This window comes from Symphalangus syndactylus, chromosome 6, assembly GCF_028878055.3.
Source record: "Symphalangus syndactylus isolate Jambi chromosome 6, NHGRI_mSymSyn1-v2.1_pri, whole genome shotgun sequence".
Classification (NCBI taxonomy): domain Eukaryota; kingdom Metazoa; phylum Chordata; class Mammalia; order Primates; family Hylobatidae; genus Symphalangus; species Symphalangus syndactylus.
Window position 1 is genome coordinate 119,459,193 of NC_072428.2, and position 13,003 is coordinate 119,472,195.

At 38.4% G+C, this 13,003-nt stretch overlaps 1 protein-coding gene across 15 annotated transcripts in view; it reads left to right on the forward strand.

The window, feature by feature from the left end:
- Positions 1-13,003, forward strand: part of NRF1 (nuclear respiratory factor 1) — a 152,186-nt gene that overhangs the window by 7,714 nt on the left and 131,469 nt on the right. For 3 of the 15 annotated variants that reach the window (XM_063641619.1, XM_063641620.1, XM_063641624.1), the window contains exon 2: positions 10,836-10,926. The exons of 9 other annotated variants lie outside the window; for them this stretch is intronic. The gene's annotated coding sequence lies outside the window, so the exon portion shown is untranslated. Of the gene's footprint in view, positions 1-947; positions 8,163-10,835; positions 10,927-13,003 lie in introns of those variants that run through there. 3 more of the 15 variants (XM_063641622.1, XM_063641621.1, XM_063641626.1) reach the window with 3 other exon arrangements.

Consider the following 13,003-nt stretch of genomic DNA (forward strand, 5'->3'; position numbering starts at 1 on the left):
TTGAGATAAAAACTGGACTTGGCATACGTATATATATATATATATATATATATATGTATTGTTTTGCTAGGAACCCTGATAGTTTAGACAGAATAGATTTCTAGAGCATTATTAAATTCAGGGGTAGGGCCTACAGAATCTAACTTAGTAGAAGACCCATGCTTAGAAATAGGTCCTGTTCCTGCATGTCTCTCTGCAACGGGAGTTGCAGCTTAAATGCTTTGGGAGATGAACCCCAATGGCAAGGCTGCCTAAAAATCTCCATATTGTTTGGGGTTTTTTTTTTGCCTTTTTTACATTGTCTTAAATTCTGAGAATTGGAGATTTCATTTGAGTTGGCAGTGACTTAAAATACAAATACCTCTTGCAGAGTTTTGAGGTTTTATGATATTAATATTTTAAGTATGGAGGTTTTTAACCTGGGGTTTTCTGGTTCTGGGGTTATATATTTTGGCTGCGTGACCCTGAATCCCTTAAAATTGTATGAAAAGGTATATGTGAGTGCATATGTGATTTTTCTGGGGAGAGGGTCCACAGCATCTATGAGATTTTCAAGGGGGCTGTTGACACACACTAAAGTCAAGGGCCTTTACTAAATGTTAATGATTAAATCAAGTGTTGGTTGTGTTAGTTGGCTGAAATCGGTTATCTCAACAAGTGAGATAGATCAAGGGAAAGAAATCTTGAGTAGGTATCTCAGGTGAAGAGCTTTGGAAAGATACGAGGAACTTCTTAGAAATGGGAGTAGGAGCACCAGAAGGAAGGTAGGAGGAATGCCAAAGCAAAGCTTAACCAATTTCAGAATTTTGTGAAGTCTCTGGATTGCTTGGTTTTTTTATACTCTAGGACTGACACTTCATATATGTTTATTCATGCACTGTAGATACAGTAGGCTTTGTGGGGTAGGGGAATCAAATCACTTTTTTTTTTTTTTTTTTTTTTGCTCTGTTGCCCAGACTGGAGTGCAGTGGCATGATCTTGGCTCACTGCAACCTCCACCTCCTGGGTTCAAGTGATTCTTCTGCCTCAGCCTCCCAAGTAGCTGGGATTACAGGTGCCTGCCACCATGTCCAGCTAATTTTTTATTTTTAGTAGAGATGGGATTTCACCATATTGGACAGGCTGGTCTTGAACTCCTGACCTTGTGATCTGCCCGCCTCGGCCTCCCAAAGTGCTGGGATTACAGGTGTGAGCCACCGCACTGGGCCCAAATTTCTGTTGTTTTAAAGGGAAAGTGTTTTGAAAGAAAACAAATTGATAGATTGTGCTTGTTAGAAATAAATTTTTCTACCAAGCTGGCTCATCTGTCAGAAAAAATTCATTTTTAAGTTAGGTGTTGCTTATACTTTGGAAAAAATTTTAAATGCACAAATATTTCAGTCTAGTGATATGGGGCAAGACATTTATTTTCTCCTTGCAAATTTTTTCTGACCATGATACCGTTGATGGTTTTTGTAGCATCTTTCTGAAATATGACGATTATGGAATACTTTGAGATCCAGGATGGTTTAATGCTAAGAAATTGCTGGCATTCACATTTCTTTTTTTTTTTTTTTTTTTTGAGACGGAGTCTCGCTCTGTCACCCAGGCTGGAGTGCAGTGGCGCAATCTCGGCTCACTGCAAGCTCTGCCTCCCGGGTTCACGCCATTCTCCTGCCTCAGCCTCTCCGAGTAGCTGGGACTACAGGCGCCCGCCACCACGCCCGTCTAATTTTTTGTATTTTTAGTAGAGACGGGGTTTCACCGTGGTCTCGATCTCCTGACCTCGTGATCTGCCCGCCTCAGCCTCCCAAAGTGCTGGGATTACAAGCGTGAGCCACTGCGCCCGGCCGGCATTCACATTTCTGAAGTCGTGAATAAAATTAAGAAATTCAAGCACATTATGTGTTCACTAGATCTTACTTGATTTCCAAAATATTTCTTTCTGAAATTTTAGATAATTGGTAATTTTTCCTTCCTTCTGCTAATCTTTGCATCTTTGAAATTAGATTAGGAGGCAGTTTTGTCAGCTAGGCCTTAGTTTCTGGGGCAGTGATATCCAAACTTTTGCTTGCCACCCTCAAAGTAAATTAATGCCACTTGGGATTAATTTGTGATTTTTCTGGGGAGAGGGTCTACAACTTTTATTTATTTTACCAGTAGTCTTGGTAAATACAAGAATGATATGAATAAATATGTTGGGTAATCTTAAACTTGTGTTATGTGATTTGTAATTAGCTTGTGTTTCTGGATGATCTTTACATTCAGTAAATCTCCAGAGGGCCCAGATAGAATGGAGTATTTTGTCTTTTCCTTTGGGAACTTTTTTTTGGTTCTTTCTTTCATTAAACAATTATGAAATAAAATTTTTGGTAACAGATTTTCCATGTAAAAATAGCCCACAAATCAAAGAACTATCCAAGATTTGCTAAGTAAGAACACATCATGGAATACCATCATAGAACTAGTCTCTTACCCCAAAACTAGCTGTAGGTGCTAAGTCTAAAGAAGAAGTAATTCTGATATGTTACCAGAATTATGTGGTAATGTGACTGTTAAAATTGTTGTCTTCTTTAATTTTTGGCTGTATTATTTTAAAAGTTTTTCTCCATAGAAAAAAAAATTTTTTTTTTTTTTGAGATACTGTCTCGCTCTGTCGCCCAGGCTGGAGTGCAGTGGCATGATCTTGGCTCACTGTAACTTCCGCCTCTCGGGTTCAAGTGATTATCCTGCCTCAGCCTCCTGAGTAGCTGGGATTACAGGCACCCGCCACCACACTGGGCTAATTTTTGTATTTTTAGTAGAGACAGGGTTTCACCATGTTGGTCAGGCTGGTCTCGAACTCATGACCTCGTGATCTGCCCGCCTCAGCCTCCCAAAGTGCTGGGATTACAGGTGTGAGCCACCGCGACCGGCCGAAATACATTTGTAGTGAAAAATTTAGAAGAAAAATACCCCCCATTAGTGGTTATCTTTGGTCTATAAGCTTATAGGTGATTTTCATTTTCTTTCTTGTACCTTCCATTGTTTTTCAAGTTATCCTTAATGAAAATGCATTAGCTTTTACGAGCAGAAAAAATAAACATAAATACAGATAACACAATTATGGCCCTAATGACTTCACTGTCAGATTTTGGATAGGCAAGTTACTTATCTTTACTGGGCTTTTTCCCCATTTGAAAAATGGGGACAGAAATAATATTTCAATTTTCTTCTAAATTAAAATTTCTTCCAAAATCGATTCTGAGTCCGTGTTACATGTTAAACAATAAATATATTTTTCTCTTAATGGAAAAAGCTATGTCGTATTCATTGTAGAAAAACAGAAGAAAATTAAAAATAATTCTACAATACAAAGATATTTTAATATGCATAGTTTAGATGTTTTTCTTTTTTTTTTGGAGACAGCATCTTGCTCTGTTGCCCAGACTGGAGTGCAGTGGCACAATCTTGGCTCACTGCAACCTCTGGCTCCCAGGTTCAAGCGATTCTCCCACCGCAGCCTCCTGAGTAGCTGGGATTACAGGTGCCCGCCACTCTGCCCAGCTGATTTTTGCATTTTTAGTTGAGACAGGATTTCACCATGTTAGCTAGGCTAGTTTCGAACTCCTGACCTCAGGTGATCTGCCCACCTTGGCCTCCCAAAGTGCTGGGATTACCAGCTTGAGCCACTGCGACCAGCTGGTTTAGATATTTGTCTAAGCACACATGGATATACACAATACATATTCACACTATCAATTTATTTTTACCTTGAAACATTCTTAATGAGACAGTTACAGATCCATTTGTTTTAATGAAACGTAAAAGATATTTTTAAATTTTCTCTCCTAATACATATTTGTTGAGGAAATGCTTACCATTTCATACTCTTTATGGTTTTGCTGAAGTAAGGGTAACTTGGAGTAAGGGTGTAAGGGCTTGCCCATGAAAGCTTACTTAGTGCAGAATGAAAGCTAAATCCTGGGTTAACCTCGATTTCGTTCACATATTAACTTGCTTTTTCTTGACTGCCATGATACTTCCTGAGCTAAGATTTCTATTTGCAGATTGGTTTCTGAAGTGTCTCAAGATAGCATTGGTCTTTTATTTTACCCTGGGACCTTCTGAGTTACTCCAGTTGTCAGCACATGAAGTATTAGTAGTAGCAATAGTATAATACAGTAGTGTTAAAAATACCTGGTTTTTTTTTTTTTTTTTTTTTTTTTGCATTATCTCTAGGGAATTCAGAAGATTTTATATACATAAAATATAAATACTCAAAATGCTATGTAATCCAACTCATACACTCGGTGAAATATGTGATATATATAATTCTAATTCTGTGTAAAGAATAACTGCAACTTTCTCAAAGGTATCTTTCTTAAAAATTTTATATGGTGGAATCCTATTTAGAGCTAGTAGTGTAACCCAATTTTCCTGCCTACTCATTTAATTCTGTTTTTAATCCGTCTGGTAACTGATTTGTTTTTGTTTTTATTTTTTATACAAAATGGAAAGCAAATCTAGAGTAAATAGTTTCTTAGTGACTGCATTTAGTATCTAAAGTAATGTCATTTTTTCTCTTAGTAAAGCCTGTAGAGGTGACGATGACAAAGTCCGACTTGTTTATTCTCTTCCTTTCTACTTTGAAAGATTAGGATCTTTTCCAAAAGAAGAACTTTTAGAATGTATGCTTCACAAGATTCTTCAATCACTATCTTCCAGACATAGCGGGAGGTAGAGAATCTGAGAATAAAAAGTACAAACTTTTTCTTTCTTAAACTTCTGTATCTGAAAGGTATGAAAGCAAGAGCTAATTCTCACTTGAGAATCCACCACAGTGATTGCTTTCATTCTGAAGAAATCCATTTTGTAGCCAAATGGTATGGTATTTTCCATCCGAGAATACAGAACCTGTGGATGTGGAGGCCCAGCTGAAACGGACATGAGCATCTGTGGGTTTTGATTCACCCCCAGATACCAAAGGATGACTAAATCCATCAGATCTCTGCTCAAACATCATTTCTTTAGGGAAGATTTACCTGATGTCCCTCTTTTTTGCGTTTTTCCTTCATCATAGGTGGTCATATATATAATTTTACATTTGTTTGCATATTGCTTGATATATGTCTGTTCCACCAGATTGTAAGCTTCGTGAGAGTAGATACTGTCTTGGTGTTCATTACCAAGCACAGTGCCTGACACATAACGAGCAGTATTTATTTGAATGATTGTAGAAACCTGGCAAAACTCATTTGTAATATTTTACTTTACTTAGGCTTTTGTGGTACTATCTAACATTTTATAATTTTAGGAACTCAGGATGGGAAGAGATTCTAAATCATCTAAGACAGCTCTGCTCTCCAAAGTTAAAAGTCTTCAGTCTCTCCTTGAACACATCCAGTGATAGGAAACATAACCACCTACCAAAAGTCTGGTTAGTCTTTAAGATATTTGGATGGTAGGAAAGTTTTTCCAACTGAAATTTCTCCCTGGACCTTTTTTTCTTTTCTTTTCTTTTCTTTTTTCTTTTTTTTTTTTTTTGGAGACAAGGTCTCTGTGTTGCCCAGGCTGCTGTCAGACTCCTGTGCTGAAGGGATCCTCCTGCCTCAGCCTCCCAAGTGGTATCCCTAAAATTTTTACCTACTGATTTTACTCTGTTCTCTAGGGCTTGCAAAAGCAAGTATAGTTTTCATTTTATTGTCCGAGTCATCCCTATTTTAGTTTACATATCCCTAGATCCTTCAACCTTGGGAAGGCAATAGGGAATGCTGGAGAGAGAGAGTTTGTGGACTGCATTCGTTTCCTGGGGCTGCCGTAAAACCACAAACTTAGTGGTTTCAAGAAACAGAAATGTATTCTCTCACAGTTCTGGCGGCCAGGAGTCTGGAATCAAAGTGTTCACAGGGCGGCGCTCCCTCAGGAGACTCTGGGGGAGAATCTGTTCTTTGCCTCTTCCAGCCTTTGGTGGCGTTCCTTGACTTGTGGCTACGTCACTCTAGTTTCTGCCTCCATGGTCTCATTGTCTCCTCTCCGTGTAATCTCTATCTGCTTCCCTCTTAAAAGGACACTTGTCACTGAATTTAGGACCCACCTAGATATTTCAGGATGATCTCAAGATCCTTAGTTACATCTCTAAGGATGCTTTCTTCAAATGAGGTAGTATTCACAGGTGCCAATGGTAAGCATGTGAACATATCTTTTTGAGAGCGAGCCACTGTTCAACCCACTATAGGAGCTCTGGGCTTAAATTCTGTTAGTGTCACTTACTAAATTTGCAACCTTGAGCATGTTACTTAACCTTTCTGAGTCTGAATCATCTTAATTTTATTTATTTTTAAATTTATTAGTTTTTTAGAAACAGTCTCTCTCTGTCTCCCCAACTGGAGTGCAGTGACTCAGTCATGGCTCACTGTTGCCTTAAACTCCTGGGCTCGGGCAATCTTCCTGTCTTAGCCTCCTGAGTAGCTGGGACTACAGGCATGTGCCACCATACCTACCTAATGTTTTAATTTTTTTTTTTTTTTTTTTTTTTTTTTTTTGAGACGGAGTCTCGCTCTTTTGCCCAGGCTGGAGTGCGGTGGTGCGATCTCGGCTCACTGCAAGCTCCGCCTCCCGGGTTCACGCCATTCTCCTGCCTCAGCCTCCCGAGTAGCTGGGACCTCGGGTGCTTGCCCACGCCTTGCTAATTTTTTGGTATTTTTAGTAGAGTTGGGGTTTCACCGTGTTAGCCAGGATGGTCTTGATCTTCTGACCTCGTGATCCGCCCGCCTCAGCCTCCCGGAGTGCTGGGATTACAGGCATGAGCCACCATGCCTGGCCCCAAGTTTTAATTTTTGTTTTAGAGACAGAGTCTTCCTGTGTTGGCCAGGCTGGTCTCAAACACCTGGCTTCAAGTGATCCTGCCACCTTGGCTTCCCACAGTGCTGGGATTACAGGCATGAGCCACCATCCCTGGCTGAATTGCCTTAATTTTAAGACAGGGACAATAATGCCTTTATTATTGATTTGTGAAGATATAAGGAAAATTCATATTAAATACTTGGCACATGGTAGCTAACTCATTCAATGTTGCCTTCAACATACACTACTACAGCACTACTGTCAGAGTACCTGAGTATCCTGTGTGGCCTAGAACCCAGCACGAGTTGTAGGGCTGGTCTGATAAGTACAGACTACAGTGGTTTCGATTTTTTTTGCATTCTGGACACGATTTAGCCAACTGTGAGGTAGTCTAAGTTTCAATTAGGTTTAGCTGTAGCCACATCATACGATTGGCTTATTAAACTTAGAATTGGTTAAAACCTCCAAATCTTTGTCATTGGTGATTGAACTTATATTGGATAAAGTGTTTGGATGCAAGGGCACCCTCTAACATATTACATTGTGTGTTACAAGTGTTACATTAAGTCATACTGCGTAGTGCATAGTAGGAGCTGAATGAATGCTGAATTTAATGTTACTGGGTGACTTAAAGGAGCATTTAAACTTACCTACTTTGGTGCTACCAGATTTCTTAAATGCTCTAATGAATACAAAAAGGGGAAGAAGTAGCAACTACACCAATTATGTTGGGCAGATGGATGCATCTTGATTCTCCTTCTGTAATCAGGAAATCAGGTACTCCTTCAGGTAATCAATGGCTGATCACCTTCAGGTTGATGGACAGCTTGCCTTTGATGCTTCTGTCAAGTGTGAGATGTGTATCCGTTGCTAAAGTAACAAATGTACATCTAATGATTTTCATATCTACTAGTATTTTGGAATTTGTATTTGATATAAAAGACTAGAGAAATAGGTGAAGTGGTATTTTTAAAATATTCAAACTAACTAGGTTAGTGTGGTTTCTAATAAGTATTACATGCACATGGTTAAAAGGAATACAGTGAAAAGTGGGTTTCCCAGTTTCCCTTTCTGGAAAGCACCACTGCTACCAGTTTCTTGCATATTCTTCCAGGTAGGCTAAGCAGAAATTGTGTGTTTGTGTCCTTCCCTTTTTAAAACACAAATGATAGCATATATGCATATGGTTCTCCAGAAAGTGCTTTTGTTAATTAATTAATTAATTAATTTTTTGAGACAGGATCTCCCTCTGTTGCTCAGGCTGGAGTGCAGTAGCACAGTCTCGGCTCACTGCAGCCTCAGCCTCCCCTGCTGAAGCAGTCCTCCCACCTTAGTTTCCCCAGCACCTGGGACTACAGGTACCTGTCATCATGCTTGGCCAATTGTTTTTTTTTTTTCTTTTTTTTTTTTTCGTAGATATAAGGTCTCACCATCTTGCCCAGGCTGGTCTCAAACTCCTGGACTCAAGCAGTCCTCCAAAGTGTTGGGATTACAGGCATGAACCACCTTGCCCAGCAAACGTGCTTTTTTAAAAAAGAATAACATTTTGTATCCTGATCCTCAAGACCATTGTAGGACTCCAAGTTTTTTGTCCTGTTGTTGATAGGGCACCAAATTCTATAGCTTTCCATTACAATTTGATTGTGTGGGGTGCATTTCCAAGAGAATTGACTATTATATAGTCTTTTGTGAAAGAATTGTCCTTATAGGCTGACTCAGTTTCTACCAGGGAAATAAAACTAATTTTAATTCAGGTCACTTATTTAGAAAGCAAGTAAAGAAAAACCCATCAATTGAAATTAGTTTAACACATTATCTTGGTATTGCTTGTACCCTTTTCATGGTTGCTAAATGAATGACTCATTTTGATTATATTGACAGCAGAGCTAAATAAATTATTTCAAGAGCCTGGTAAGTAGCATAGGTTTAGTTTAGGAAGAGCAGGAATGCCCAGGAATAGATGGACTCTGGCAATCATCACATTCTGCCTTGGATTATTATTTGTGTTTTTTTCTCTCTTATTATACTATAAGCCAATGGTTCTTTTTTTTTTTTTTTTGAGACGGAGTCTTGCTCTGTCGCCCAGGCAGGAGTGCAGTGTGCGATCTTGGCTCACTGCAAGCTCTGCCTCCCGGGTAGGAACCTCAGCCTCCCAAGTAGCTGGGACTACAGGTGCCCGCCACCACGTCCGGCTAATTTTTTTGTTTTTTTTTAGTAGAGACAGGGTTTCACTGTGTTAGCCAGGATGGTCTCGATCTCCTGACCTCGTGATCTGCCCGCCTCAGTGGTTCTTAATCTTTGCTCTTATGACCCTTTTACTCTCATAAAAATTATTGAGGACTCCAAATATAATAGCTTTTATTTATGTATGTTATAACTTTTGATACTATATTAGAAATTAAAACTGAGAAAATTTAAAAATGCTTAATTTAAAAAATAACCCTGTACATGTTAAAAAGTTAATATTTTAATTGTGTTACTATTTTATGAAAAATAACTTTTTCGAAACAAAGAACACTTTAGTGAAACATATTTTACAGTTTTTGCAAATCTCTTTAATGTCTGGCTTAAGAGAAGACAGCTGAAGTCTCATGTGCTTTTGCACTCAGTCTGCTGTAGTATGTTGCTTTGGTTAAAGTATAAAAAGAAGATCTGGTCTCATACCAAGTATGTGGTTGGAAGAGTATTTTAAGAGCCTTTTCAGATAATTGTGGATATTCTTTGATATATTAAAACTCAGCAGTGGTAGTTTCTTAAAGATGAGTTGCAATGTGAAATCTGAAATGGTAACTACTCTTACATTAAAACCTATTGGTTTATCATGCTCTATGAATGGATATTTTAACCGATGTGTGATTTCATAACATCATCTATTGGTAATTTGGAAAATATTCATCAAGTTTATGGAGATCTTTCAAATATTGACACAAAAATCACATTCTTTAACATCACCACCAATCTCATCAGAAAAGGCTTTTAAGTAATGGAAAACTATCAGACTCACTGTAGCAGATACAAGTTTTCCAAAATTCTAATTATCACTTCAAATATCAAATTTCCATCATTGGCAAAAAATATTGTCAGTTGTTTTCCTTGAAGTGACAGAAACACTTTTAATTTTTGAGAAAACGTCTGTCAAATACCGAGGTCTGAAGAACAGTATAGTTTGTCTGTCAGCCACTCTTTGGAGTAAAAATGGTATTCCTTGTGAAAAAAAGCAGCTAATTCAGCTTGCAACATAAAACATGGCACACACGCTTTTTTTTTTTTTTTTTTTTCCTGAGATGCAGTCTTGCTCTTGTCACCCAGGCTGGAGTACAGTGGCGCAATCTCAGCTCACTGCAACCTCTGCCTCCCGGGTTCAAGCGATTCTCTGCCTCAGCCTCCTGAGTAGCTGAGATTACAGATGCCTGCCACCACGCCTGGCTGAATTTTGTACTTTTAGTGAGACAGGGTTTCGCCATGTTGGCCAGGCTGGTCTCAAACTCCTGACCTCAGGTGATCTGCCCGCCTCAGCCTCCCAAAGTTCTGGGATTACAGGTGTGAGCCACTGCACCCGGCCTGCACACACGCTTTTTGAGACAGCCATTTCTGAATGCAACAGAAGCGCTTTATGCATACTTTCCATTTGTTACACAGAATAGTAAAAAGACATAACTGGGGAGAAGAGTTAATAAAATTAATAATATTTACTCTAATTAAGCACATTCTTAAATAAAATGGACTTTTTTCTCCTTTTTACCGTGAGCACATGAAGGTGAAGTATATAATGACTACTAGTATAGTTTTGTGCTGTTACTTTAAATTGTGCTAAGTGTCAGTAGTTTTACCCCACTATTGCTTTTGCATCGTAAGTGTAAATATAAATGCATTGAGAAAAGGCAAATAGCATCTTAGTTATTATGAAAATAATTTTGACCTCGTTGATCACTTGAGGAATCTCAAGGACCCCCAGGGTCCCATGGTTTACTTTGAGAACTGCTGTTAAGCTATTTGAGGGTCAAACTAATCATCCTAATATCCCCTTTCAGTTCCTGGTCCAGAACTTTACACAGAAAAGGTGCTCAAAGGATATTTGTTTAATGAATGTGGTATGCTGACATTTAAACAGGACAAAACTTGGTGAGTAAAATTAATATAGGCAGTCTCCCATCCATTCAGGCAGCTTTTCCGTAGACGTTTGTGAGAATAGAGTGAACAAATGGAATGTGGATGATGTACACTTGGTAAATGCAAATGATGAAATAAAAGAACAAAATATAAGGTGATAGTACTTACAGAGCTAACAGTCTGAACCTTGCCTGGCTCCTATTAATGAATCCTCTACTTTTTGTGTCTTTAAATTTGTAATGGTCTCTTAGAGAGAGGATCCTCAACTAGGATGGTTCTGATCTGAAAAGCAAACATTCAATTTAAATTTCAATAGGTCTCTGCTTGTGCTTGATCTAGTAATGTCTTTTCAAAAGGGATTATAGAAGGTGAATGTTAAAACAAATCATTTTGATTTTCCATAGTGAGTTAATAAATACATTTTGTTGTTCTCTTCTGCTTTGTAATATGTTGGGCTTCTTTCTTGTTTTGTTGTTGTGAGACATAGTCCGAGGAAACCTTTGTTTTCTATAAATCCTGATATTCTTTGGATTGGAAGAGGCGGTTTCCTGAATAAGAAAGAGTCTGACTACACTGGGTAAATTGTCAGTTTATTTTGTCCTCACGGAAGTTAGTGTAAAATTGGGTGAGGGCATTGCTTTGAAATAGAGTATTTTTATTTATTCTTTTAAAGAAAGTAGCTTAATAGAAAGATTGATCAGTTCAAATACCTGGAATATTTAAACCAGCTTTATGTTAATCTAAAAAAATTATTTTGTAGGCATTTTGAACTTTGACCTCCTTTTTGTCCTAAATTGATTTTAAATCAGTATCAAATGCTGAGGACCAGTAAATGAAACACTCATATGTTGTTTTGAGCAAAATTTTTTATATTATGAAAATATTATAACTTTGAAGTTGATACTTAAAATACTTGAGCCAAAGTTTCTGCCTTTATGTGGGACATTTTCATGAGCTTTCTTAAATCAGTTTGCTTACTTGCTTTTCATAAAGTTGAGCGAGACTATAGCAAGAGACCCAGGGACATCTTAACATCCTTGAATATTTCTGAATCTTTCTAAAGAACTTGATTTAATTTTTTTTTTTTTTTTTTTTTTGAGACAGGGTCTCGATTTGTTACCCTGATGTGATCACTGCTCACTGTAGCCTTGATCTCCCTGGCTCAAGCAGTCCTTCCACCTGAGCCTCCTGAATAGCTGGGATCACAAGCGTGCACCACCATGCCTGCCTTCTTTTTAATTTTTTTGTAGAGATGGGGTCTCCCTATGTTGCCCAGGCTGGTTTTAAGTGTTTTCTAGAAAGAAGGTCTCGCTATGTTGCCCAGGCTGGTCTTAAATTCCTAGCTCAATCAGTACTCCCACCTTGGCCTCCTAAAGTGTTGGGATTATAGGTGTGAGCCATGGAGGCTGGCCAGGAACTTGATTTTCAGGGAGAAGCCTATTCAGTGTTTCCTTGGACTTCCTCAGCCTGGTTTTACCATAGCATATCATAAGATGATAAACTGAAACCATCTGATTTGAAATCACCAACCTGGGAAATACCAGTCAGAAATTAATCCTATTTTTATGACATTCTTAAAAGACTGTTTAAAACTGACCAAAGTAAAAAATCTTCTTTTAGAGTTATAAGTGTGTAAAAAAAAGGCATATTCAAAATAATGTATATATTTAAGTTTACTGGACAGATTTAAATTTGAGTTCTTTGTGTAAGGCATAGATTGGAATGTTTGCTACAGATACTTTTTGGAACACAGATTTCAGATTGCTGTTTGCTTATAAATATACATGACTGCTGACCTTCAGAACTGCTTTAAATTTCTCAAAAAATTTTCTCATTATATGCCAGGCTCAGTGGCTTGTGTCTGTAATCCCAGCTACTTGGGAGGCTAAGGCAAGAGGACTGCTTGAGGCCAGTAGTTCGAGACCAGCCTGGGCAACATAGCAAGACTGCATCTATAAAAAAATTTAAAAAACTAGCTGAGTGTGGGTAATGTGCACGTAGTCCCAGCTACTTGGGAGGTTGAGGCTGAAGGATTGCTTGAGCCCAGGAGTTTGAGGCTACAGTGAGGTGTGATCATGTCACTGCACTC